At 46.2% G+C, this 27,605-nt stretch overlaps 11 non-coding genes and 3 pseudogenes across 11 annotated transcripts; all 14 read right to left on the reverse strand.

Annotated features, from left to right (window-relative positions):
- Positions 1 to 289: 289 nt before the first annotated feature.
- LOC134584081 (U2 spliceosomal RNA) lies at positions 290 to 480 on the reverse strand. Its single transcript, XR_010086425.1, has one exon. It is a non-coding gene; the product is annotated as a U2 spliceosomal RNA (small nuclear RNA).
- A 1,036-nt stretch (positions 481 to 1,516) lies between these two features.
- LOC134584082 (U2 spliceosomal RNA) lies at positions 1,517 to 1,707 on the reverse strand. The gene has a single exon (XR_010086426.1). It is a non-coding gene; the product is annotated as a U2 spliceosomal RNA (small nuclear RNA).
- Positions 1,708 to 2,743: 1,036 nt separating this feature from the next.
- On the reverse strand, positions 2,744 to 2,934 carry LOC134584083 (U2 spliceosomal RNA). The gene has a single exon (XR_010086427.1). It is a non-coding gene; the product is annotated as a U2 spliceosomal RNA (small nuclear RNA).
- Positions 2,935 to 3,970: 1,036 nt separating this feature from the next.
- On the reverse strand, positions 3,971 to 4,161 carry LOC134584084 (U2 spliceosomal RNA). Its single transcript, XR_010086428.1, has one exon. It is a non-coding gene; the product is annotated as a U2 spliceosomal RNA (small nuclear RNA).
- A 1,036-nt stretch (positions 4,162 to 5,197) lies between these two features.
- LOC134584086 (U2 spliceosomal RNA) lies at positions 5,198 to 5,388 on the reverse strand. Its single transcript, XR_010086429.1, has one exon. It is a non-coding gene; the product is annotated as a U2 spliceosomal RNA (small nuclear RNA).
- A 1,036-nt stretch (positions 5,389 to 6,424) lies between these two features.
- LOC134584154 (U2 spliceosomal RNA) lies at positions 6,425 to 6,600 on the reverse strand (annotated as a pseudogene).
- A 6,088-nt stretch (positions 6,601 to 12,688) lies between these two features.
- Positions 12,689 to 12,863, reverse strand: LOC134584213 (U2 spliceosomal RNA; annotated as a pseudogene).
- Positions 12,864 to 13,899: 1,036 nt separating this feature from the next.
- On the reverse strand, positions 13,900 to 14,090 carry LOC134584087 (U2 spliceosomal RNA). Its single transcript, XR_010086430.1, has one exon. It is a non-coding gene; the product is annotated as a U2 spliceosomal RNA (small nuclear RNA).
- A 1,036-nt stretch (positions 14,091 to 15,126) lies between these two features.
- LOC134584089 (U2 spliceosomal RNA) lies at positions 15,127 to 15,317 on the reverse strand. The gene has a single exon (XR_010086431.1). It is a non-coding gene; the product is annotated as a U2 spliceosomal RNA (small nuclear RNA).
- Positions 15,318 to 16,353: 1,036 nt separating this feature from the next.
- Positions 16,354 to 16,544, reverse strand: LOC134584090 (U2 spliceosomal RNA). Its single transcript, XR_010086432.1, has one exon. It is a non-coding gene; the product is annotated as a U2 spliceosomal RNA (small nuclear RNA).
- Positions 16,545 to 17,580: 1,036 nt separating this feature from the next.
- On the reverse strand, positions 17,581 to 17,771 carry LOC134584091 (U2 spliceosomal RNA). Its single transcript, XR_010086433.1, has one exon. It is a non-coding gene; the product is annotated as a U2 spliceosomal RNA (small nuclear RNA).
- Positions 17,772 to 18,807: 1,036 nt separating this feature from the next.
- Positions 18,808 to 18,998, reverse strand: LOC134584092 (U2 spliceosomal RNA). The gene has a single exon (XR_010086434.1). It is a non-coding gene; the product is annotated as a U2 spliceosomal RNA (small nuclear RNA).
- A 1,036-nt stretch (positions 18,999 to 20,034) lies between these two features.
- On the reverse strand, positions 20,035 to 20,205 carry LOC134584205 (U2 spliceosomal RNA; annotated as a pseudogene).
- A 6,610-nt stretch (positions 20,206 to 26,815) lies between these two features.
- On the reverse strand, positions 26,816 to 27,006 carry LOC134584093 (U2 spliceosomal RNA). Its single transcript, XR_010086435.1, has one exon. It is a non-coding gene; the product is annotated as a U2 spliceosomal RNA (small nuclear RNA).
- Between the last annotated feature and the right edge of the window lie 599 nt (positions 27,007 to 27,605).

Here is a 27,605-nt window from a genome sequence, read left to right on the forward strand (position 1 = left end):
CAGACTAGCGATCAATCCAAACGAAACAATAACAGTTAACAAACATTGCTACAAGTGTCCATAATTCAAGGAATGTCATGTTTTTGGTCCGTTCCGTCCAGGCTTCATTCAGGCATCATGCCATGCCGCAGACAGGGGGAGGCAGAGCTCGCACTTAGACAGAACAGAGAAAAAAGCAGGGAAGGAAGGAAGAAGGAGAACAAGTTTGCCTTCGTTCTCGCCAAGTGAGAGTCCAGTGGCTTTTTGCATTTTTTGTTCAATCAAAAAATCTATTTTTTAACCAGCATAAGAGAGGTGCACCGGTCCTGGAGGTACTGCAATACCAGGTCAATGCGTGGAGTGGACAGAGCAAGCTCTTCTTCCATCTCCCTGTTCCAAAAATCCATTTAATATATGGTCCCCAGATAGGGGACGTATCAGATATTAAACTGATAAGAACAGATACTACACTTGATCTTAGCCAAAAGGCCGAGAAGCGATAACCAGAATGGGCGCCCAGCTACTCACCTGCCGTTCGCTGGCGCTTGTTCAGCTTGCGGTGAGCCTTGGCCACAGTGCTGCCTGCCTGCCGCCTTTTCCTCATCTAGCTGTAAGCTGGCTACAAATAGCAACAGAGACAAAGTCACCACCAGAGCAGCAAACAACCTCTAAACCCTTGAAACCCAGCTCCCCTTCTTAACCTTGTCCATTCATTCCTCCCCCTCCCCTCCAGACATACCTTGCACCTCTGTCTCTCCTGCTCAGCTGCTACCGCTGATAAGGTGCCTAACGAGGTTGCTGGATCACCTGGTCTGTCTGTTCCTCTTCAGCTGCAAGTAGGGTAGATAGAGCAAGCAATTAAGCACCACCTGCTGCTGATTGCTCGCAATCACTCAATAATGCAATTAATTAAACTTTTAATTGATTGATAACCTAGATGTTGCTCAGATTTCCCTCCAAAACGTTTGTGCTGTCATTGCAAAGACCAGCATGCTGCAGGCTGCAGCAAATTTGCATAATTAATCCCGCCCACTTTTCCAACACTGATAATGCACGCTGCCAGCCAGCCAGCCAGCCAGCCAGCCAGCCAGCAATACATACTCTGACTTCTTCACAATGGATATGTACTGGACACTTTTATTCCATGAAGTGATTACACAGATTTACATGATAACAATGATTAAATAAATACATGGGATCAGGTGAACAGAATTGCATCGTGCACAGCACATGATAGAGAATAACAATCAGACTAGCGATCAATCCAAACGAAACAATAACAGTTAACAAACATTGCTACAAGTGTCCATAATTCAAGGAATGTCATGTTTTTGGTCCGTTCCGTCCAGGCTTCATTCAGGCATCATGCCATGCCGCAGACAGGGGGAGGCAGAGCTCGCACTTAGACAGAACAGAGAAAAAAGCAGGGAAGGAAGGAAGAAGGAGAACAAGTTTGCCTTCGTTCTCGCCAAGTGAGAGTCCAGTGGCTTTTTGCATTTTTTGTTCAATCAAAAAATCTATTTTTTAACCAGCATAAGAGAGGTGCACCGGTCCTGGAGGTACTGCAATACCAGGTCAATGCGTGGAGTGGACAGAGCAAGCTCTTCTTCCATCTCCCTGTTCCAAAAATCCATTTAATATATGGTCCCCAGATAGGGGACGTATCAGATATTAAACTGATAAGAACAGATACTACACTTGATCTTAGCCAAAAGGCCGAGAAGCGATAACCAGAATGGGCGCCCAGCTACTCACCTGCCGTTCGCTGGCGCTTGTTCAGCTTGCGGTGAGCCTTGGCCACAGTGCTGCCTGCCTGCCGCCTTTTCCTCATCTAGCTGTAAGCTGGCTACAAATAGCAACAGAGACAAAGTCACCACCAGAGCAGCAAACAACCTCTAAACCCTTGAAACCCAGCTCCCCTTCTTAACCTTGTCCATTCATTCCTCCCCCTCCCCTCCAGACATACCTTGCACCTCTGTCTCTCCTGCTCAGCTGCTACCGCTGATAAGGTGCCTAACGAGGTTGCTGGATCACCTGGTCTGTCTGTTCCTCTTCAGCTGCAAGTAGGGTAGATAGAGCAAGCAATTAAGCACCACCTGCTGCTGATTGCTCGCAATCACTCAATAATGCAATTAATTAAACTTTTAATTGATTGATAACCTAGATGTTGCTCAGATTTCCCTCCAAAACGTTTGTGCTGTCATTGCAAAGACCAGCATGCTGCAGGCTGCAGCAAATTTGCATAATTAATCCCGCCCACTTTTCCAACACTGATAATGCACGCTGCCAGCCAGCCAGCCAGCCAGCCAGCCAGCCAGCAATACATACTCTGACTTCTTCACAATGGATATGTACTGGACACTTTTATTCCATGAAGTGATTACACAGATTTACATGATAACAATGATTAAATAAATACATGGGATCAGGTGAACAGAATTGCATCGTGCACAGCACATGATAGAGAATAACAATCAGACTAGCGATCAATCCAAACGAAACAATAACAGTTAACAAACATTGCTACAAGTGTCCATAATTCAAGGAATGTCATGTTTTTGGTCCGTTCCGTCCAGGCTTCATTCAGGCATCATGCCATGCCGCAGACAGGGGGAGGCAGAGCTCGCACTTAGACAGAACAGAGAAAAAAGCAGGGAAGGAAGGAAGAAGGAGAACAAGTTTGCCTTCGTTCTCGCCAAGTGAGAGTCCAGTGGCTTTTTGCATTTTTTGTTCAATCAAAAAATCTATTTTTTAACCAGCATAAGAGAGGTGCACCGGTCCTGGAGGTACTGCAATACCAGGTCAATGCGTGGAGTGGACAGAGCAAGCTCTTCTTCCATCTCCCTGTTCCAAAAATCCATTTAATATATGGTCCCCAGATAGGGGACGTATCAGATATTAAACTGATAAGAACAGATACTACACTTGATCTTAGCCAAAAGGCCGAGAAGCGATAACCAGAATGGGCGCCCAGCTACTCACCTGCCGTTCGCTGGCGCTTGTTCAGCTTGCGGTGAGCCTTGGCCACAGTGCTGCCTGCCTGCCGCCTTTTCCTCATCTAGCTGTAAGCTGGCTACAAATAGCAACAGAGACAAAGTCACCACCAGAGCAGCAAACAACCTCTAAACCCTTGAAACCCAGCTCCCCTTCTTAACCTTGTCCATTCATTCCTCCCCCTCCCCTCCAGACATACCTTGCACCTCTGTCTCTCCTGCTCAGCTGCTACCGCTGATAAGGTGCCTAACGAGGTTGCTGGATCACCTGGTCTGTCTGTTCCTCTTCAGCTGCAAGTAGGGTAGATAGAGCAAGCAATTAAGCACCACCTGCTGCTGATTGCTCGCAATCACTCAATAATGCAATTAATTAAACTTTTAATTGATTGATAACCTAGATGTTGCTCAGATTTCCCTCCAAAACGTTTGTGCTGTCATTGCAAAGACCAGCATGCTGCAGGCTGCAGCAAATTTGCATAATTAATCCCGCCCACTTTTCCAACACTGATAATGCACGCTGCCAGCCAGCCAGCCAGCCAGCCAGCCAGCCAGCAATACATACTCTGACTTCTTCACAATGGATATGTACTGGACACTTTTATTCCATGAAGTGATTACACAGATTTACATGATAACAATGATTAAATAAATACATGGGATCAGGTGAACAGAATTGCATCGTGCACAGCACATGATAGAGAATAACAATCAGACTAGCGATCAATCCAAACGAAACAATAACAGTTAACAAACATTGCTACAAGTGTCCATAATTCAAGGAATGTCATGTTTTTGGTCCGTTCCGTCCAGGCTTCATTCAGGCATCATGCCATGCCGCAGACAGGGGGAGGCAGAGCTCGCACTTAGACAGAACAGAGAAAAAAGCAGGGAAGGAAGGAAGAAGGAGAACAAGTTTGCCTTCGTTCTCGCCAAGTGAGAGTCCAGTGGCTTTTTGCATTTTTTGTTCAATCAAAAAATCTATTTTTTAACCAGCATAAGAGAGGTGCACCGGTCCTGGAGGTACTGCAATACCAGGTCAATGCGTGGAGTGGACAGAGCAAGCTCTTCTTCCATCTCCCTGTTCCAAAAATCCATTTAATATATGGTCCCCAGATAGGGGACGTATCAGATATTAAACTGATAAGAACAGATACTACACTTGATCTTAGCCAAAAGGCCGAGAAGCGATAACCAGAATGGGCGCCCAGCTACTCACCTGCCGTTCGCTGGCGCTTGTTCAGCTTGCGGTGAGCCTTGGCCACAGTGCTGCCTGCCTGCCGCCTTTTCCTCATCTAGCTGTAAGCTGGCTACAAATAGCAACAGAGACAAAGTCACCACCAGAGCAGCAAACAACCTCTAAACCCTTGAAACCCAGCTCCCCTTCTTAACCTTGTCCATTCATTCCTCCCCCTCCCCTCCAGACATACCTTGCACCTCTGTCTCTCCTGCTCAGCTGCTACCGCTGATAAGGTGCCTAACGAGGTTGCTGGATCACCTGGTCTGTCTGTTCCTCTTCAGCTGCAAGTAGGGTAGATAGAGCAAGCAATTAAGCACCACCTGCTGCTGATTGCTCGCAATCACTCAATAATGCAATTAATTAAACTTTTAATTGATTGATAACCTAGATGTTGCTCAGATTTCCCTCCAAAACGTTTGTGCTGTCATTGCAAAGACCAGCATGCTGCAGGCTGCAGCAAATTTGCATAATTAATCCCGCCCACTTTTCCAACACTGATAATGCACGCTGCCAGCCAGCCAGCCAGCCAGCCAGCCAGCCAGCAATACATACTCTGACTTCTTCACAATGGATATGTACTGGACACTTTTATTCCATGAAGTGATTACACAGATTTACATGATAACAATGATTAAATAAATACATGGGATCAGGTGAACAGAATTGCATCGTGCACAGCACATGATAGAGAATAACAATCAGACTAGCGATCAATCCAAACGAAACAATAACAGTTAACAAACATTGCTACAAGTGTCCATAATTCAAGGAATGTCATGTTTTTGGTCCGTTCCGTCCAGGCTTCATTCAGGCATCATGCCATGCCGCAGACAGGGGGAGGCAGAGCTCGCACTTAGACAGAACAGAGAAAAAAGCAGGGAAGGAAGGAAGAAGGAGAACAAGTTTGCCTTCGTTCTCGCCAAGTGAGAGTCCAGTGGCTTTTTGCATTTTTTGTTCAATCAAAAAATCTATTTTTTAACCAGCATAAGAGAGGTGCACCGGTCCTGGAGGTACTGCAATACCAGGTCAATGCGTGGAGTGGACAGAGCAAGCTCTTCTTCCATCTCCCTGTTCCAAAAATCCATTTAATATATGGTCCCCAGATAGGGGACGTATCAGATATTAAACTGATAAGAACAGATACTACACTTGATCTTAGCCAAAAGGCCGAGAAGCGATAACCAGAATGGGCGCCCAGCTACTCACCTGCCGTTCGCTGGCGCTTGTTCAGCTTGCGGTGAGCCTTGGCCACAGTGCTGCCTGCCTGCCGCCTTTTCCTCATCTAGCTGTAAGCTGGCTACAAATAGCAACAGAGACAAAGTCACCACCAGAGCAGCAAACAACCTCTAAACCCTTGAAACCCAGCTCCCCTTCTTAACCTTGTCCATTCATTCCTCCCCCTCCCCTCCAGACATACCTTGCACCTCTGTCTCTCCTGCTCAGCTGCTACCGCTGATAAGGTGCCTAACGAGGTTGCTGGATCACCTGGTCTGTCTGTTCCTCTTCAGCTGCAAGTAGGGTAGATAGAGCAAGCAATTAAGCACCACCTGCTGCTGATTGCTCGCAATCACTCAATAATGCAATTAATTAAACTTTTAATTGATTGATAACCTAGATGTTGCTCAGATTTCCCTCCAAAACGTTTGTGCTGTCATTGCAAAGACCAGCATGCTGCAGGCTGCAGCAAATTTGCATAATTAATCCCGCCCACTTTTCCAACACTGATAATGCACGCTGCCAGCCAGCCAGCCAGCCAGCCAGCCAGCCAGCAATACATACTCTGACTTCTTCACAATGGATATGTACTGGACACTTTTATTCCATGAAGTGATTACACAGATTTACATGATAACAATGATTAAATAAATACATGGGATCAGGTGAACAGAATTGCATCGTGCACAGCACATGATAGAGAATAACAATCAGACTAGCGATCAATCCAAACGAAACAATAACAGTTAACAAACATTGCTACAAGTGTCCATAATTCAAGGAATGTCATGTTTTTGGTCCGTTCCGTCCAGGCTTCATTCAGGCATCATGCCATGCCGCAGACAGGGGGAGGCAGAGCTCGCACTTAGACAGAACAGAGAAAAAAGCAGGGAAGGAAGGAAGAAGGAGAACAAGTTTGCCTTCGTTCTCGCCAAGTGAGAGTCCAGTGGCTTTTTGCATTTTTTGTTCAATCAAAAAATCTATTTTTTAACCAGCATAAGAGAGGTGCACCGGTCCTGGAGGTACTGCAATACCAGGTCAATGCGTGGAGTGGACAGAGCAAGCTCTTCTTCCATCTCCCTGTTCCAAAAATCCATTTAATATATGGTCCCCAGATAGGGGACGTATCAGATATTAAACTGATAAGAACAGATTTTTGATTTAACAAAAAAGTCTTTATTTCGAAATAAACAGTTTACAGTTAAAACATATCTGCGTCGAAGCGCAGTGTCAGACATTCTTACATACTTTATATCTTGCTAGCAGTCAGTTTTGGGCACTTTGGGCTGAGACCTTTATTAGTGCCCAAGTACCAACTGCCAACCATACAAACATTAAAAGCACCCATACTTTCCCACCAAAACAACAATAATAAATAAAAGGGGGAGGGGAGGTGAGGGGGCTTTCCGACTTTTTATCTAATAGGGGTTTTGTTGATTGGGGTCAAGTCTCTGGAAGAAGAAAGGGGCGGAGGGGGGGGGGGGGGGGGGGGCTGAGGGGTCTAGGGCTCAGTCCTCTTCTTCTTCACCGAGGTTGTCTATGGTGTCATAGTCTCTGAGCAGGCTGTGGACCAGCCTGCGGCAGTCTCGGATAGTGACTTGTTCCCTCCTCAACACCAAGCGATTCCTGGCGAACCATAGGGCATCCTTCACGCAGCACAGTAGGCGCCATGCGTCCTCAATTGCCCCCACTGTGTGTGTTCCGGGAAATAGTCCATACAGGATAGAGTGATATGACAGATGCTGTCTCTCAACTGAGTCTCTGAGTTCTCTTTCCAGGGCTCTCAGCAAAGCCTGTGCAAATTTACACTGCCAGAAGAGGTGTAGAGAAGTTTCCTCCTCCACAACACACTGTGGACAATGTCTGTATCTGCACAGCCCCCTCGCATGCATGAATGTCCTTAGGGGGAGGCCTCCCTGGATGGCCATCCATGCCATGTCTTTGTGTCTATTGGTCAGCCTGCCGGATGCCACCTTCTCCCATACAGTCTCTGTTGTGGCGGCTGGCAGCCCTGGAATAGACTCTGTAATGTCCTGTGCTCTGATTAGTTTGTAGATCACCTTGGGGGACCACAGTTCCGGTTTGACTCCTTCCAGATGGTGTTCCTTCACAAACTTTCTCACATCAAGGTAATACCAAGGAGTGTTCCAGTTGTAAGGGATGGAGCTGTCCCACTTGTCCCAGCCCAGCCCTCTCCAGATGGGTAGGAGGAAAAAGCGGGACATGGAGTTCCCGGCAGAGCAGTTTGCATTGTCTCTTAGCGTCCTGCGAACTCCGTTGCATACAAAGAAGGCTCGAAGCCAGGTGGGGATATCTGGAATTCCCTTGCCTCCCTTGCGGGGTTCTTTGTACATCACGGTGCGCTTCACTCTGTCCATCTTGGATCCCCAGATGAAGTGAAAAACTGCTCTTGTGATGGCTCTGCAAACAGCCATCAGAGGGGGCCACGCCTGGGCCGTGTACTGCAGAACAGGGAGGATCTCGTTCCGCAGCACTAGTTTTTTCCCTTCGATGGTAAGGTCTCTGAGGATCCACAATCCGAACTTCTGGTTCACTTTTGCCAGTCTCTCGTCCCAGCTTTTCAAGGCAGCACCCTCTCCCCCAAACCAGACCCCTAGGATCTTAATGAGGCCTGATTTGATGGGGAAGGGAAGAGGGTCTGAGGGTACATCCCACTGCCCAAACAGCATAGTCTCTGACTTCCCGCAGTTGATCTTGGCTCCTGAAGCTCTGCTGAAGTCATCACAGGTGGACTTGAGTGCTCTCACTGCATGGTGGTCGGCGCAGAAGATGGTGACGTCGTCCATGTAGATCGAGCACTTTACTTCTTTCCCTCTGGTTCCTGGTGTGGTGATCCCTCTGATCTCACGGTTCTGCCTGATGGACTCGGCGAAGAGTTCTATGCAACAGACAAAGAGGAGAGGTGAGAGAGGGCAGCCTTGCCTGACCCCTGACCTGACTAGGAAGGGTTCAGTTTTCCAGCCATTCACCAACACAGTGCTGCAGATATCACGGTACATTAGGTTTACATAGGAGCAGAACACTTCCCCCAGCCCAAACCTGCGCAGTACTCTATTCATGAACTCATGAGAGACACGATCAAAGGCTTTCTCCTGGTCCAGGCACACGAGTGCAGCCCGGACCCGGCGATCCTTGATGTAATGGATCGTGTCTCTGACGAGTGCCAGGCTGTCGGAGATCCGGCGTCCTGGGATGCCACAGGTCTGGTCAGGGTCGATGATCCCTCCTATGACCGCCTTCAGTCTGGTTGCTAAGACCTTGGCCAGGATCTTGTAATCCACATTAAGGAGAGAGATGGGTCTCCAGTTTTTAAGGTCGCATCTCTCCCCCTTCTGTTTATACAAAATCGTGATCATACCTTCCCTGAGAGTGGGTGGTAGGCTGCCCGTCTCTGCCATCTCCTCATACAGGGCCAGCAGGTCCGGTCCAATGAGGTCCCACAGCGTTACGTATAACTCGGCTGGGAGACCGTCACTGCCCGGGGTCTTGCCTGGTCTAAAGGATCTGACCGCAACGTGCAGCTCCCCCAGAGTCAGGGGGCCGTCTAGCACGGCTTTCCCTGTTGGGTCTACCGTCCTCGTGATACCCGAGAGGAATCTCTCGGCGGCATCACTGCACATATGCTTAGGGGAGTAGAGGTCCTTGTAGTAGTCCGTTACTACCTTCGTGACCTTCTCTTTCCCCTGTTGCATATCACCATTACCATCACGTAACTCAGACAGGGGTGTGTGGCCAGAGTGGAGTTTCCTAAAGAAGAAAGAGTTACACTTCTCCCCCTTCTCAAGATTCTCCACTTTGGAACGAAAGATGATTTGCCTGGCTTCTTCCTCAAAGTGTCTTTTCAGACCCTCCTTGGTTTCCTCCAGCTCCTCACCCACGTCCCATCCACAGAGTTGCAGGTCCAGCAGAGACTGCAACCTGCGTTGCAGTCTCTGGAAGTACCGCTTCCTGGCAGCCGCTAGGCCTCTGCCTTTTGCCTGCCAGAAACTGCGGAGCTTGACTTTAGTCTGTTCCCACCATTCCGCCATGGTATGGAACTGACTCTTGTCTATCTGCCATCCTTGGTATGCAGTGCGCAGCTCCTCCACAATTTCCCGTCTCTGCAGCAGGGTACAGTTTAGCTTCCAGGCACCCGGGCCAGGGGGGAAACCCTTTCCCAGTGTACCTTCGAGCTTTACCGCCCTGTGATCAGAGAAGAAGCAGGGAATCGTGGCAGAGTGCTCATGCTTAACTGTTCGGGATGTGAACACAAAGTCTATCCGAGAGCGCTGAGACCCATCTGGGCGGCTCCATGTATAATTAACAGAGCCATTACCCATTGAGCCCACAGCGTCCTTCATGGATGCCTCGGTGATCATTTCCCTAAGCAGTTTGGAGGTTACATCTAGCTTGGCTGCAGTCTGGGAACTGCGGCCATCTTCCTCTATTGGACAGTTGAAGTCACCTCCCATCAAGACTGCTCTGGTAGTTGCGAGTTGGGCCCGCAGGGTTTGGAGTAGTTCCAAACGCTGTCTCTTCTCCGGCGAGGAGTACACGGTGATGAACCTCACTGGTTCCCCTGCCCAGGAGCCATCCACGACTAATAGTCGACCACAGACAAGCTCCCGGACAGAGTCCACCGTGAAGTGTCCTCCCCGGATTAGGACAGCGGTACCTGCTGACTTGCACCCGTTCCCACCAGACCAGAATGATGGTCCATGCGTCCAGTCCCTGGCCAGGTGGCGGTAGGACTTAGAGAAAGGGATGGAACATTCCTGCAACATAAACACATCACACTTCTGAGAGGCTAGATATCCTAACACAGCATGTCTACGTAACCTATCCTTGATGCTCCTAACATTAATGGTGAGAATAGAAATAGACGCCATAATCAATGTAAGGGAGAAAAGACAGTGTTATTCACAGACATGACTGCTCAGTTACCGCCGCCTTCCCCCTGATGGGGGAGGCTACTTCCTTCTCCTCCTCCTTGGTCCTTAATGTCCAGTGGTGGTGGTGGAGGTGGTGGGCGTGTCTCCGTCTGAACCGGCTCCTCAAGGAGGCGTTGTAGGCTGTCGAGGGTCTCTGTGTACTGCAGCTCTGGGATAAATGATGTCCCACATTCTAGAGCTTCTCGGATGAGCTCGTCTGCTTCTGCATCGGTTACCTCTGCAGGGGAGGGGGAGGCTGCTGTTTGTGCCTTTTTGCTCTGCTGAACCTTGGGTGGGCTTGTGTCTTCCAGTCCTGCTTCTTCACTGCTGATCTTCCGTTTCCTCTGACCGGGGTCTCGCAGTTGTTCCTCAGGGGGATTACCTGTAGCGGGGAGAAGAGCAGGGAAGGGGTCCTGGGGGGGGTCTGCAGCAGTGAGGGAGAAGGTTAGATCTGCTGCAGTGGGTGAGGGGTAAAGTTCGGAGGGGAGAGAGCTGGGTGGGGGGCGGGTGCTCTTGGGAGTCAGGAAGGGTAGGGGGCAAGAGGGGTCAGGAGAGGTGGCCGGGTTTTTGGGAGGGGAAAGTGTGACAGCGGGGGTTGGGGTGGTTTTCTTCCCCTTCTTTTTACCTGGCTTCCGTTTCATTTGGAGGGTCTCAGCTGGGCCTGACGCTGATAGCCCCTTACTTGCTACTGCCGCGTAGCTCCTTGTCCTTTTTGGGCAGTCCTTGTACATGTGTGAGGTGTCCCCACACAGGTTGCAGGTTGTTCTCCTGGGGCAGTCCTTGGTGTCGTGACCTGCCACCTTACATACCTTGCAGGCGGATGCCTTGCAATCCTTCCCCTGGTGCCCGAGCTGGTTGCATTTCCGGCAGTTCCTGGGTTGGTCTTGATAGAACAGCATGCCAGCTGAGCTACCTAGGGAGAAGCACTGCGGCAGGTGTTGTAGGTTCCCAGGAGAGGATGGATCCTGTTTCAGGCGGACAATCAGGGACCATCTTCCTATCCAGAAGCCGTGCTTGTCCTTTATCTGGGCCGGGTCACTCATCACCGTGCAGAATCTGCCTAGAAACGTTGAGATGTCCTTGCCAGGGGTGTGGGGGTTCCTCATGGATACCGTCACCCTTCTCTCCTCTTTCTTTATTGGGCAGCTTCCTATAAATCTTGTGAAAGGAGAGTCGGGTTTGGCCGCCAGGAAATGTTCCCAGTACCTTTTGCAGATTGCCATCGTTAGGAACGTGACATGGAACAGGCCTGCTGCGAGGGATTGTATGCTCAGGGTCTCCGCCGCGGTGAACCCTTGGTCCAGTACCATCTGCTTACTAAAGGTTTCTGGGTTCAAATCGGGTATCCTCCCCTCTACTTCCTTCAGCTTCAAGGCCACTGTGGTTTTCATCCACGGCTCCAGGGTGGGTGCTTCTCCATGATTTCCCCCGACTCCCTTGCTCTTCCCAGTGGAGGCGAGGGGGGTGGTCCCGGAGTTCTGGGGTTTGGACCCAGTGCCTTCTAACGCTGCAGTCTTGGCTCCCGGGGCTGCCATACTCTCTGGGCGGTGATGGGGCAAGTAGAAGTTGTGGTTAAGGGATGTTGAGCGCTGAGGTTCACTCCTCCGCAGGAGCTGTTTCTGGTTACCTCAGCTTTTCCTCCGCAGGAAGCTCAACTGCCACTCTTTCTCCGCCCCTTCAGGAGATTTGCGTTGCCTAGGCTACCTTCTCCGCAGAAGGCTCCTGCTGCCTTGGCTACCCGCTGTGCAGTGGGGTACGCCGCCTTACTTTGGAATCCTCCTCCGCAGGAGGTCTAAATTCCGCCGCTTGGCGTTTTCCTCCACAGGAGATTTGCGCTTCCTAGCCAAGGCTTCCTTCTCCTCAGAAGGCCCTACCGCCTGGGCTACCCGCACCGCAGTGGGTTGCGCTGCCTAGCTTGGATATCTCCTCCGCAGGAGATCTTAGTTCCGCTGCTTGGCCTTCTCCTCTGTCGGAAGTTGCGCTGCCTTGGGTCCCTTCTCCGCAGAAGGCCCTACCACTTTGGCTTCCCGCTGTGCAGTGGGTTGCGCTACCTCGCCCCGGATTCTTCCTCCGCAGGAAGCCCTACTTCCGTTGCTCGGCCTTCTCCTCCGTCGGTGCCCAGTCTATGCCACCCTCTGGATTCACTGCTGGCTAGAGCCTCAAGAGTCCTTCTCCAGAATAGAATCCACTCTGTGTTGGGGAACTCCAGCAGTTTCACCAAGGTTACCTGGGGCTAGTCTGTGTTGCTTTGGCTTCCTTCTCCGCAGAAGGCCCTACTACCCTAAACCTCAGCAACCCGTGATCGCATGTGTGTAGTACCGCTGTTCGGATACTGTATCTAGTCCACACCAAAAGGCCACTCTGGTTCGATCTTCCCCTAATAGCAGCAGATAGCTTAAGCCGGTTAAGGCGATGCTATAAGGCAAAGGGAAGATACTCCAAAGCACCTGAAGGCAAAGATAAGAACAGATACTACACTTGATCTTAGCCAAAAGGCCGAGAAGCGATAACCAGAATGGGCGCCCAGCTACTCACCTGCCGTTCGCTGGCGCTTGTTCAGCTTGCGGTGAGCCTTGGCCACAGTGCTGCCTGCCTGCCGCCTTTTCCTCATCTAGCTGTAAGCTGGCTACAAATAGCAACAGAGACAAAGTCACCACCAGAGCAGCAAACAACCTCTAAACCCTTGAAACCCAGCTCCCCTTCTTAACCTTGTCCATTCATTCCTCCCCCTCCCCTCCAGACATACCTTGCACCTCTGTCTCTCCTGCTCAGCTGCTACCGCTGATAAGGTGCCTAACGAGGTTGCTGGATCACCTGGTCTGTCTGTTCCTCTTCAGCTGCAAGTAGGGTAGATAGAGCAAGCAATTAAGCACCACCTGCTGCTGATTGCTCGCAATCACTCAATAATGCAATTAATTAAACTTTTAATTGATTGATAACCTAGATGTTGCTCAGATTTCCCTCCAAAACGTTTGTGCTGTCATTGCAAAGACCAGCATGCTGCAGGCTGCAGCAAATTTGCATAATTAATCCCGCCCACTTTTCCAACACTGATAATGCACGCTGCCAGCCAGCCAGCCAGCCAGCCAGCCAGCCAGCAATACATACTCTGACTTCTTCACAATGGATATGTACTGGACACTTTTATTCCATGAAGTGATTACACAGATTTACATGATAACAATGATTAAATAAATACATGGGATCAGGTGAACAGAATTGCATCGTGCACAGCACATGATAGAGAATAACAATCAGACTAGCGATCAATCCAAACGAAACAATAACAGTTAACAAACATTGCTACAAGTGTCCATAATTCAAGGAATGTCATGTTTTTGGTCCGTTCCGTCCAGGCTTCATTCAGGCATCATGCCATGCCGCAGACAGGGGGAGGCAGAGCTCGCACTTAGACAGAACAGAGAAAAAAGCAGGGAAGGAAGGAAGAAGGAGAACAAGTTTGCCTTCGTTCTCGCCAAGTGAGAGTCCAGTGGCTTTTTGCATTTTTTGTTCAATCAAAAAATCTATTTTTTAACCAGCATAAGAGAGGTGCACCGGTCCTGGAGGTACTGCAATACCAGGTCAATGCGTGGAGTGGACAGAGCAAGCTCTTCTTCCATCTCCCTGTTCCAAAAATCCATTTAATATATGGTCCCCAGATAGGGGACGTATCAGATATTAAACTGATAAGAACAGATACTACACTTGATCTTAGCCAAAAGGCCGAGAAGCGATAACCAGAATGGGCGCCCAGCTACTCACCTGCCGTTCGCTGGCGCTTGTTCAGCTTGCGGTGAGCCTTGGCCACAGTGCTGCCTGCCTGCCGCCTTTTCCTCATCTAGCTGTAAGCTGGCTACAAATAGCAACAGAGACAAAGTCACCACCAGAGCAGCAAACAACCTCTAAACCCTTGAAACCCAGCTCCCCTTCTTAACCTTGTCCATTCATTCCTCCCCCTCCCCTCCAGACATACCTTGCACCTCTGTCTCTCCTGCTCAGCTGCTACCGCTGATAAGGTGCCTAACGAGGTTGCTGGATCACCTGGTCTGTCTGTTCCTCTTCAGCTGCAAGTAGGGTAGATAGAGCAAGCAATTAAGCACCACCTGCTGCTGATTGCTCGCAATCACTCAATAATGCAATTAATTAAACTTTTAATTGATTGATAACCTAGATGTTGCTCAGATTTCCCTCCAAAACGTTTGTGCTGTCATTGCAAAGACCAGCATGCTGCAGGCTGCAGCAAATTTGCATAATTAATCCCGCCCACTTTTCCAACACTGATAATGCACGCTGCCAGCCAGCCAGCCAGCCAGCCAGCCAGCCAGCAATACATACTCTGACTTCTTCACAATGGATATGTACTGGACACTTTTATTCCATGAAGTGATTACACAGATTTACATGATAACAATGATTAAATAAATACATGGGATCAGGTGAACAGAATTGCATCGTGCACAGCACATGATAGAGAATAACAATCAGACTAGCGATCAATCCAAACGAAACAATAACAGTTAACAAACATTGCTACAAGTGTCCATAATTCAAGGAATGTCATGTTTTTGGTCCGTTCCGTCCAGGCTTCATTCAGGCATCATGCCATGCCGCAGACAGGGGGAGGCAGAGCTCGCACTTAGACAGAACAGAGAAAAAAGCAGGGAAGGAAGGAAGAAGGAGAACAAGTTTGCCTTCGTTCTCGCCAAGTGAGAGTCCAGTGGCTTTTTGCATTTTTTGTTCAATCAAAAAATCTATTTTTTAACCAGCATAAGAGAGGTGCACCGGTCCTGGAGGTACTGCAATACCAGGTCAATGCGTGGAGTGGACAGAGCAAGCTCTTCTTCCATCTCCCTGTTCCAAAAATCCATTTAATATATGGTCCCCAGATAGGGGACGTATCAGATATTAAACTGATAAGAACAGATACTACACTTGATCTTAGCCAAAAGGCCGAGAAGCGATAACCAGAATGGGCGCCCAGCTACTCACCTGCCGTTCGCTGGCGCTTGTTCAGCTTGCGGTGAGCCTTGGCCACAGTGCTGCCTGCCTGCCGCCTTTTCCTCATCTAGCTGTAAGCTGGCTACAAATAGCAACAGAGACAAAGTCACCACCAGAGCAGCAAACAACCTCTAAACCCTTGAAACCCAGCTCCCCTTCTTAACCTTGTCCATTCATTCCTCCCCCTCCCCTCCAGACATACCTTGCACCTCTGTCTCTCCTGCTCAGCTGCTACCGCTGATAAGGTGCCTAACGAGGTTGCTGGATCACCTGGTCTGTCTGTTCCTCTTCAGCTGCAAGTAGGGTAGATAGAGCAAGCAATTAAGCACCACCTGCTGCTGATTGCTCGCAATCACTCAATAATGCAATTAATTAAACTTTTAATTGATTGATAACCTAGATGTTGCTCAGATTTCCCTCCAAAACGTTTGTGCTGTCATTGCAAAGACCAGCATGCTGCAGGCTGCAGCAAATTTGCATAATTAATCCCGCCCACTTTTCCAACACTGATAATGCACGCTGCCAGCCAGCCAGCCAGCCAGCCAGCCAGCCAGCAATACATACTCTGACTTCTTCACAATGGATATGTACTGGACACTTTTATTCCATGAAGTGATTACACAGATTTACATGATAACAATGATTAAATAAATACATGGGATCAGGTGAACAGAATTGCATCGTGCACAGCACATGATAGAGAATAACAATCAGACTAGCGATCAATCCAAACGAAACAATAACAGTTAACAAACATTGCTACAAGTGTCCATAATTCAAGGAATGTCATGTTTTTGGTCCGTTCCGTCCAGGCTTCATTCAGGCATCATGCCATGCCGCAGACAGGGGGAGGCAGAGCTCGCACTTAGACAGAACAGAGAAAAAAGCAGGGAAGGAAGGAAGAAGGAGAACAAGTTTGCCTTCGTTCTCGCCAAGTGAGAGTCCAGTGGCTTTTTGCATTTTTTGTTCAATCAAAAAATCTATTTTTTAACCAGCATAAGAGAGGTGCACCGGTCCTGGAGGTACTGCAATACCAGGTCAATGCGTGGAGTGGACAGAGCAAGCTCTTCTTCCATCTCCCTGTTCCAAAAATCCATTTAATATATGGTCCCCAGATAGGGGACGTATCAGATATTAAACTGATAAGAACAGATACTACACTTGATCTTAGCCAAAAGGCCGAGAAGCGATAACCAGAATGGGCGCCCAGCTACTCACCTGCCGTTCGCTGGCGCTTGTTCAGCTTGCGGTGAGCCTTGGCCACAGTGCTGCCTGCCTGCCGCCTTTTCCTCATCTAGCTGTAAGCTGGCTACAAATAGCAACAGAGACAAAGTCACCACCAGAGCAGCAAACAACCTCTAAACCCTTGAAACCCAGCTCCCCTTCTTAACCTTGTCCATTCATTCCTCCCCCTCCCCTCCAGACATACCTTGCACCTCTGTCTCTCCTGCTCAGCTGCTACCGCTGATAAGGTGCCTAACGAGGTTGCTGGATCACCTGGTCTGTCTGTTCCTCTTCAGCTGCAAGTAGGGTAGATAGAGCAAGCAATTAAGCACCACCTGCTGCTGATTGCTCGCAATCACTCAATAATGCAATTAATTAAACTTTTAATTGATTGATAACCTAGATGTTGCTCAGATTTCCCTCCAAAACGTTTGTGCTGTCATTGCAAAGACCAGCATGCTGCAGGCTGCAGCAAATTTGCATAATTAATCCCGCCCACTTTTCCAACACTGATAATGCACGCTGCCAGCCAGCCAGCCAGCCAGCCAGCCAGCCAGCAATACATACTCTGACTTCTTCACAATGGATATGTACTGGACACTTTTATTCCATGAAGTGATTACACAGATTTACATGATAACAATGATTAAATAAATACATGGGATCAGGTGAACAGAATTGCATCGTGCACAGCACATGATAGAGAATAACAATCAGACTAGCGATCAATCCAAACGAAACAATAACAGTTAACAAACATTGCTACAAGTGTCCATAATTCAAGGAATGTCATGTTTTTGGTCCGTTCCGTCCAGGCTTCATTCAGGCATCATGCCATGCCGCAGACAGGGGGAGGCAGAGCTCGCACTTAGACAGAACAGAGAAAAAAGCAGGGAAGGAAGGAAGAAGGAGAACAAGTTTGCCTTCGTTCTCGCCAAGTGAGAGTCCAGTGGCTTTTTGCATTTTTTGTTCAATCAAAAAATCTATTTTTTAACCAGCATAAGAGAGGTGCACCGGTCCTGGAGGTACTGCAATACCAGGTCAATGCGTGGAGTGGACAGAGCAAGCTCTTCTTCCATCTCCCTGTTCCAAAAATCCATTTAATATATGGTCCCCAGATAGGGGACGTATCAGATATTAAACTGATAAGAACAGATACTACACTTGATCTTAGCCAAAAGGCCGAGAAGCGATAACCAGAATGGGCGCCCAGCTACTCACCTGCCGTTCGCTGGCGCTTGTTCAGCTTGCGGTGAGCCTTGGCCACAGTGCTGCCTGCCTGCCGCCTTTTCCTCATCTAGCTGTAAGCTGGCTACAAATAGCAACAGAGACAAAGTCACCACCAGAGCAGCAAACAACCTCTAAACCCTTGAAACCCAGCTCCCCTTCTTAACCTTGTCCATTCATTCCTCCCCCTCCCCTCCAGACATACCTTGCACCTCTGTCTCTCCTGCTCAGCTGCTACCGCTGATAAGGTGCCTAACGAGGTTGCTGGATCACCTGGTCTGTCTGTTCCTCTTCAGCTGCAAGTAGGGTAGATAGAGCAAGCAATTAAGCACCACCTGCTGCTGATTGCTCGCAATCACTCAATAATGCAATTAATTAAACTTTTAATTGATTGATAACCTAGATGTTGCTCAGATTTCCCTCCAAAACGTTTGTGCTGTCATTGCAAAGACCAGCATGCTGCAGGCTGCAGCAAATTTGCATAATTAATCCCGCCCACTTTTCCAACACTGATAATGCACGCTGCCAGCCAGCCAGCCAGCCAGCCAGCCAGCCAGCAATACATACTCTGACTTCTTCACAATGGATATGTACTGGACACTTTTATTCCATGAAGTGATTACACAGATTTACATGATAACAATGATTAAATAAATACATGGGATCAGGTGAACAGAATTGCATCGTGCACAGCACATGATAGAGAATAACAATCAGACTAGCGATCAATCCAAACGAAACAATAACAGTTAACAAACATTGCTACAAGTGTCCATAATTCAAGGAATGTCATGTTTTTGGTCCGTTCCGTCCAGGCTTCATTCAGGCATCATGCCATGCCGCAGACAGGGGGAGGCAGAGCTCGCACTTAGACAGAACAGAGAAAAAAGCAGGGAAGGAAGGAAGAAGGAGAACAAGTTTGCCTTCGTTCTCGCCAAGTGAGAGTCCAGTGGCTTTTTGCATTTTTTGTTCAATCAAAAAATCTATTTTTTAACCAGCATAAGAGAGGTGCACCGGTCCTGGAGGTACTGCAATACCAGGTCAATGCGTGGAGTGGACAGAGCAAGCTCTTCTTCCATCTCCCTGTTCCAAAAATCCATTTAATATATGGTCCCCAGATAGGGGACGTATCAGATATTAAACTGATAAGAACAGATACTACACTTGATCTTAGCCAAAAGGCCGAGAAGCGATAACCAGAATGGGCGCCCAGCTACTCACCTGCCGTTCGCTGGCGCTTGTTCAGCTTGCGGTGAGCCTTGGCCACAGTGCTGCCTGCCTGCCGCCTTTTCCTCATCTAGCTGTAAGCTGGCTACAAATAGCAACAGAGACAAAGTCACCACCAGAGCAGCAAACAACCTCTAAACCCTTGAAACCCAGCTCCCCTTCTTAACCTTGTCCATTCATTCCTCCCCCTCCCCTCCAGACATACCTTGCACCTCTGTCTCTCCTGCTCAGCTGCTACCGCTGATAAGGTGCCTAACGAGGTTGCTGGATCACCTGGTCTGTCTGTTCCTCTTCAGCTGCAAGTAGGGTAGATAGAGCAAGCAATTAAGCACCACCTGCTGCTGATTGCTCGCAATCACTCAATAATGCAATTAATTAAACTTTTAATTGATTGATAACCTAGATGTTGCTCAGATTTCCCTCCAAAACGTTTGTGCTGTCATTGCAAAGACCAGCATGCTGCAGGCTGCAGCAAATTTGCATAATTAATCCCGCCCACTTTTCCAACACTGATAATGCACGCTGCCAGCCAGCCAGCCAGCCAGCCAGCCAGCCAGCAATACATACTCTGACTTCTTCACAATGGATATGTACTGGACACTTTTATTCCATGAAGTGATTACACAGATTTACATGATAACAATGATTAAATAAATACATGGGATCAGGTGAACAGAATTGCATCGTGCACAGCACATGATAGAGAATAACAATCAGACTAGCGATCAATCCAAACGAAACAATAACAGTTAACAAACATTGCTACAAGTGTCCATAATTCAAGGAATGTCATGTTTTTGGTCCGTTCCGTCCAGGCTTCATTCAGGCATCATGCCATGCCGCAGACAGGGGGAGGCAGAGCTCGCACTTAGACAGAACAGAGAAAAAAGCAGGGAAGGAAGGAAGAAGGAGAACAAGTTTGCCTTCGTTCTCGCCAAGTGAGAGTCCAGTGGCTTTTTGCATTTTTTGTTCAATCAAAAAATCTATTTTTTAACCAGCATAAGAGAGGTGCACCGGTCCTGGAGGTACTGCAATACCAGGTCAATGCGTGGAGTGGACAGAGCAAGCTCTTCTTCCATCTCCCTGTTCCAAAAATCCATTTAATATATGGTCCCCAGATAGGGGACGTATCAGATATTAAACTGATAAGAACAGATTTTTTTTTTTTTTTTTTTTTTTTTTTTTTTTTTTTTTTTTTTTTTTTTTTTTTTCAACCACTCAGTCACAGAGCATTTTCCTCCAGATGATATTCAAGGAATCTCTCAGATAACATCCTCATGGTCTTTTTCAGTAAAATTTAATAATAAACACAACACAGCAATAAACCAACAAAACCCCGCCACCACCCCAAAAACCACAGCAAACCCCCACACCAAAATCACTACAAAAATTAATACCTACCCCATTCATCCTTTCATTCATACTTACCCCTATGTTATTCCTTTAAACACACAAAAATATCTACACATTATTAACATAATAACCATACAACCCACCACCCACCATTACCAATAACCACCGCTTGTTTTCCATCAAACCTAAATAAAAACCAACATATGCATTAATCCAATTTTTAAACACCGTTTCCTCAACACAAATTTTTTTTTTTTTTTTTTTTTTTTTTTTTTTTTTTTTTTTTTTTTTTTTTTTTTTTCCTTCTTCTTTAATATACAAATATTTCCACATAACCCAACACCCAACACAACCCCCCACCATACCAATACCCACCATTACTCTTCCATTACCCTCCACCCTCCATTAAGATTTTCTTCTTGAACCTATTCAAAAAATACAAAATATACATATTATTTACATCAAAACAAATCCATCCCTACCCACCATCTTTTCTGATAACATAATACAATAATTAGTTACAAAAAACCTTTCCTCATTTCACGTAATACCTCATTAACCATAAAATATAAAAAAACAAACAAAAAACACCACCTACCACCACCCATCTTACTATGCACACCATTTTTTCCATTTTTTTGTCTTCCATACACCCTCAGCATCCAATTCACCCTTTCGTCTTACATCCATCAAATAGTACAAATACAATCTTCCTCGAATCATTCTCACACAACCATCCACAGAAATACTTTCTTTCTTAAATATCAATAAATTCCTTACATCCCAAATAACCTCTTTAATACATCCCATCATCAACCATAACACTCTCTCTTTTTCTTTTTCTATCTTACATATACCAAACATTAACACTTCAAACGTAAATACCTGTATTCCAGACAACCCTATAACCAATTTCAACAATTTCTTTAAAACCTCCCGAACAAAATCACAGTTCCACAACATATGCACAATATTTTCTCTTCCACCACATCCATCCCTCGGACACACATCAGATCTTACCAGCCTTCTTCCATACTGAAATTCTCGCGTTTTCAAAACATTATGTATACTCATCCATGCAACATCTCTCTGTCTATTTAGAATTTCTCTTCCATTCAATCTCTTCCATACATCTTTACTTTGTCCAATTGTCAACCCATCAATCCCCAACATTTCTTCTCTATTTTTTATAATATTAAAAACTTTCTTCTTCTCACACCATTCATCTTTTGACACATTCTCCAACTCATATTTCTTTATACATACTTCAATCTTTTCATAAAACCACGGTGCATTTAAACAAACAGGTTTTTTTCTATCCAAAACATACAATCCATATCTTCTTAATACCATTCCAGCCTCGTATTTCAACATACATGCAATCATACTATCTTTTAAACTTAATTTCAAACACACTCTTACATACTGTATTAATAAAAACTGTTCTAAATCTGGAACACCCATACCACCATTCTCTCTCATCTTCATCACTTTCTTTCTATTCAAACTTTCCATCCTACTCCCCCAAAAAAATAAAAACATTATTCTGACTAACTTTCTCAAACTCTTATTATCTACAGGAAACACATAATTTAAATACAATATTATTGGGATTAACACTGCCTTTATAATTAAAACCTTACCTTCAAATGATAAAACTCTCTCATTCCAAAATCCAATCTTCTGATTCACTCGATTTACTACTTTCTTCCAACTTTCTTTCCCTTTTAAACCATCATCAAACTTCACCCCTAACACTTCAATTTCATTCTCAACCACTGGCCATCCACACAATTCCAACTCTCTCCATCTACCAAACGATTTACATGCACATTTACTCCAATTTACTTTAAAACCACTTGCCATACAAAAAATCTCAACCAATAATTTAACCCGCCTCAACCCTGCTTGTGTTTTACAAATCACAGTCACATCATCCATATAGCCAATTACTTTCAAACTCCTCGCACCACTACCTGGGATCTCCACTCCTCTCACCATTTTATCATTCCTTATACTCTGAAGTAGCGGTTCAATCACACATATAAAAAGTACAGGGGACAGAGGGCACCCCTGTCTAACTCCAGACATTACTTGAAAGGCATCAGTCATCCACCCATTCACTTGAACTACACTCTCAATATCTTTATACATACACTTAATCCATTCCAATAATTTACTAGGCACACCCATTCTTTCTAATACCTTAAACATAAAATCATGCGCTACTCTATCATATGCCTTTTCAAAATCAATCGTAGCAACCGCTACTTCTTGTTTTCTCTCCATACAATCAAATAAAACATCTCTCAACCCAATCAAGCTTTCTGCAATCTGTCTCCCAGGTACTGCACATATTTGCTCTTCACCAATCATATCTTCAATCACCCCTTTCATTCTATTCGCAATTAACTTCGCTAAAATCTTATAATCTACATTTAACAGGGTAATTGGTCTCCAATTTTTTATATCATTCTTATCACCTTTTTTAAAAATTAACACAATCACACCTTTTTTCATAGATTCAGACAATTCACCCATACTCAAAACATACTTACATACTTCTACAAAATCATCCCCAATCACTTCCCAACACATCCTATAAAATTCCACTGGTAATCCATCACAGCCCGGTGTTTTATTTAATTTCAAATTCATCATTGTATCACTCACTTCTTTTTTCCCAATCTCCCTTATTAATCCATCCACATCTTCTCTTTTTACACCCTTTTCAATTTTTTCCAATAATTCATTCTCTAAACACCTATCCCTTTCACGCTCAGCATACAATTTCCCATAAAAAGTTTCAATTTCTTTCAACATTTGCTCTTTATCATTCATTAAGACCCCATCTTCACTTACAATCCCTTCTATACTTTTTCTACATTCATACGCCTTTCTAAAAAAATATCTTGTACACTTTTCATCTTTCTCCAACACATCCATTCTTGCAGCAAACACAATCTTCCGACCTCTTTCTTCCAAACACTTCTTCTTTTCATCCCTCGCCATTTCCAACTCTTCTTTAACATCCCATCCTAAATCACGCAACTTACACAAATAATCTATTCTCTTTCTCCACCCATCAAAACATTCTCTCTCTTTTTTAGCTTTAGCCCAACCTCTTTTAATAAAATATTCTTTTGTTTTAATCTTTATCCACTCCCACCAATCAATTACTCTAATAAAATCATTTTTACATTCTCTCCACCTTTTATACATTAAAAAATAATCTTCTTTTACAACTTCATCCATCAACATACTTACATTCATCTTCCATACTCCTTTTCCAAATTCCAATTTTTCATCCATTCTTACCGTACATTCTAACATCACATGGTCTGAAAAACATACCCTGTGCATAGTAAGATTATCTGCTATAACACCCTGTGAAACAAAACAAAAATCGATCCGTGATTTCACGTTTCCTTTATCACTAAAAAATGAATACACCTCCTTATCTTTTGCTGCCGTCACCATATCCGTATACCCAAATTCTTTAATCATTTTATTTAATTTTCTCCCCGTTGCATCTAATTCATACTCTACCCCTTGGCCCACCCTATCCTCCCTCCTTATTATACAATTAAAATCTCCCACCAAAAAACTTAAATCCCTTCCCGGTAAATACATTTCCAAACACTCTAAAACATCCATTCTTTCCCTCCTATTTACAGGTGCATACATATTTATAACCCTATACCTCGTGCCCCTATGCAAAAATCTTATAATCAACAACCTCCCCGAAACCACTTCCAAGACATCAATTATTTCAAAATCCCACCCTCTAAATACAATTGCAACCCCTTCATTCTTCCCACCACCAAATGAAAAAAAAGCAGGTCCGATATTCCACTTAGCCTCCTGCGGTTTGAAACTTAAACCAATTTCCTGTAAACAAAACAGAGTACATGTTATGGTCTTCAACAAATCAAAAACCATAGCTCTCCTTGTTACACTTTTTATACTTCTCACATTAAGTGAGCCTATAGAAATCATTGATCAGAGTTTCCTCATCATTTCACGTGCCTTCATCAGACTCCTCACTTCTGTCCGTGGACTGTATCCCAGGAATCTTAACCATAGTTCCAGAGGCTGCGCCACCAGACGTCTCTGCCCCTGAAACCCCCTCAAGCTCTTTCAAACCTTTTGAAAGTTCTTTAGAAAGCTTCCTACTTTTCCTCCTTTTTTTTAAAGGGCCAGCTTTCACCTCTTCCTCATCAGAAACTACCAAAGTCGAAGGGGTTTCTTCCACTTCCATAATAACTCCTTCTTCAGCAGCTACTCCTTCTTCTTCCTCCACCTGCTGTGCTGCTTTTTTCTGCTGATCTTCCGCCATTATTCTGGCATGCTCCCTCTCAATCTCTTCTTGTGTTTTTATTTTTGTACCAAACGTAGGTATAAACGGAATTCTTACCTTTCCCATCAGTCTCCTTATTCCAGGCTTTTCTGCCACCTCAGCTCCATCCAGCCCCACTGTAGCTTCACCTCCAGTTTCCTCACGCTGTAAGTTAGGACATGTTCTAGCCATGTGTCTTTCCGACCCACAAAGGTCACACTTCCTCCGTTCGTCACACTCAGCTGCAGTGTGACCCTCGCCAAAACAGTTTCGGCAACACATCCCCTTATCACACGTGTCTGCCAAATGTCCGAACTGAAAACAGTTACGGCAAAACATTGGCTGCCCTGGATAAAATAAATATCCTCTATTGCCACCAATAGAGAAATTCTGGGGCGGATGTTTCAGCCCACTGAACTCCATTGGATCCGATCTCAGAGTAACAAAAAACTTTCTTTTGCCATTATAAACCCCATACATATTTAGCAGTTTCAATGGCTTCGATACATTAGAACAATACCTACTTAGAAAGGCCATAATTTCTTCGTCAGAGACGAAGGGATTATACATATGCACCACCAACGGGATTTTAGACACAGGCACATAAGGGATAAAAGTCATACCTTGAAGAATAGGCTCAGATTCTTTCTGCTGCTTTCTTCCCATTACTGTATTTACCTGGTCCTGTTCCACGAAGGTGACGTCATATATCCCCCTGGCAGGAAAATCCTGGACACAAAAAAGCCAATCACGGGGCACTTTCAGCAACTGCTCCAGTACTTCTTTTTGCACGGTGAATAATGACACAGCTCTCCTCCTCTCCTCAGACACCACAACTCGAATGCTCTTCGGATAGGCTGGCGCACCACGCTCCATCCTGGGATCACTCCTCGTTTCCAGTACCCGGCTCAGGCCGCCCCCCAATAGCAGCAGCCGGACTGCGTCCTCCAAGGAAGACACAGCCGGAAGGCCGAGGGACTAGCGTCACCAGGCACCGGAACCTTCTGACCAGACCAGCTGTTACACTTGATCTTAGCCAAAAGGCCGAGAAGCGATAACCAGAATGGGCGCCCAGCTACTCACCTGCCGTTCGCTGGCGCTTGTTCAGCTTGCGGTGAGCCTTGGCCACAGTGCTGCCTGCCTGCCGCCTTTTCCTCATCTAGCTGTAAGCTGGCTACAAATAGCAACAGAGACAAAGTCACCACCAGAGCAGCAAACAACCTCTAAACCCTTGAAACCCAGCTCCCCTTCTTAACCTTGTCCATTCATTCCTCCCCCTCCCCTCCAGACATACCTTGCACCTCTGTCTCTCCTGCTCAGCTGCTACCGCTGATAAGGTGCCTAACGAGGTTGCTGGATCACCTGGTCTGTCTGTTCCTCTTCAGCTGCAAGTAGGGTAGATAGAGCAAGCAATTAAGCACCACCTGCTGCTGATTGCTCGCAATCACTCAATAATGCAATTAATTAAACTTTTAATTGATTGATAACCTAGATGTTGCTCAGATTTCCCTCCAAAACGTTTGTGCTGTCATTGCAAAGACCAGCATGCTGCAGGCTGCAGCAAATTTGCATAATTAATCCCGCCCACTTTTCCAACACTGATAATGCACGCTGCCAGCCAGCCAGCCAGCCAGCCAGCCAGCCAGCAATACATACTCTGACTTCTTCACAATGGATATGTACTGGACACTTTTATTCCATGAAGTGATTACACAGATTTACATGATAACAATGATTAAATAAATACATGGGATCAGGTGAACAGAATTGCATCGTGCACAGCACATGATAGAGAATAACAATCAGACTAGCGATCAATCCAAACGAAACAATAACAGTTAACAAACATTGCTACAAGTGTCCATAATTCAAGGAATGTCATGTTTTTGGTCCGTTCCGTCCAGGCTTCATTCAGGCATCATGCCATGCCGCAGACAGGGGGAGGCAGAGCTCGCACTTAGACAGAACAGAGAAAAAAGCAGGGAAGGAAGGAAGAAGGAGAACAAGTTTGCCTTCGTTCTCGCCAAGTGAGAGTCCAGTGGCTTTTTGCATTTTTTGTTCAATCAAAAAATCTATTTTTTAACCAGCATAAGAGAGGTGCACCGGTCCTGGAGGTACTGCAATACCAGGTCAATGCGTGGAGTGGACAGAGCAAGCTCTTCTTCCATCTCCCTGTTCCAAAAATCCATTTAATATATGGTCCCCAGATAGGGGACGTATCAGATATTAAACTGATAAGAACAGATACTACACTTGATCTTAGCCAAAAGGCCGAGAAGCGATAACCAGAATGGGCGCCCAGCTACTCACCTGCCGTTCGCTGGCGCTTGTTCAGCTTGCGGTGAGCCTTGGCCACAGTGCTGCCTGCCTGCCGCCTTTTCCTCATCTAGCTGTAAGCTGGCTACAAATAGCAACAGAGACAAAGTCACCACCAGAGCAGCAAACAACCTCTAAACCCTTGAAACCCAGCTCCCCTTCTTAACCTTGTCCATTCATTCCTCCCCCTCCCCTCCAGACATACCTTGCACCTCTGTCTCTCCTGCTCAGCTGCTACCGCTGATAAGGTGCCTAACGAGGTTGCTGGATCACCTGGTCTGTCTGTTCCTCTTCAGCTGCAAGTAGGGTAGATAGAGCAAGCAATTAAGCACCACCTGCTGCTGATTGCTCGCAATCACTCAATAATGCAATTAATTAAACTTTTAATTGATTGATAACCTAGATGTTGCTCAGATTTCCCTCCAAAACGTTTGTGCTGTCATTGCAAAGACCAGCATGCTGCAGGCTGCAGCAAATTTGCATAATTAATCCCGCCCACTTTTCCAACACTGATAATGCACGCTGCCAGCCAGCCAGCCAGCCAGCCAGCCAGCCAGCAATACATA

Source organism: Pelobates fuscus, chromosome 13 (genome assembly GCF_036172605.1).
Source record: "Pelobates fuscus isolate aPelFus1 chromosome 13, aPelFus1.pri, whole genome shotgun sequence".
NCBI lineage: Eukaryota > Metazoa > Chordata > Amphibia > Anura > Pelobatidae > Pelobates > Pelobates fuscus.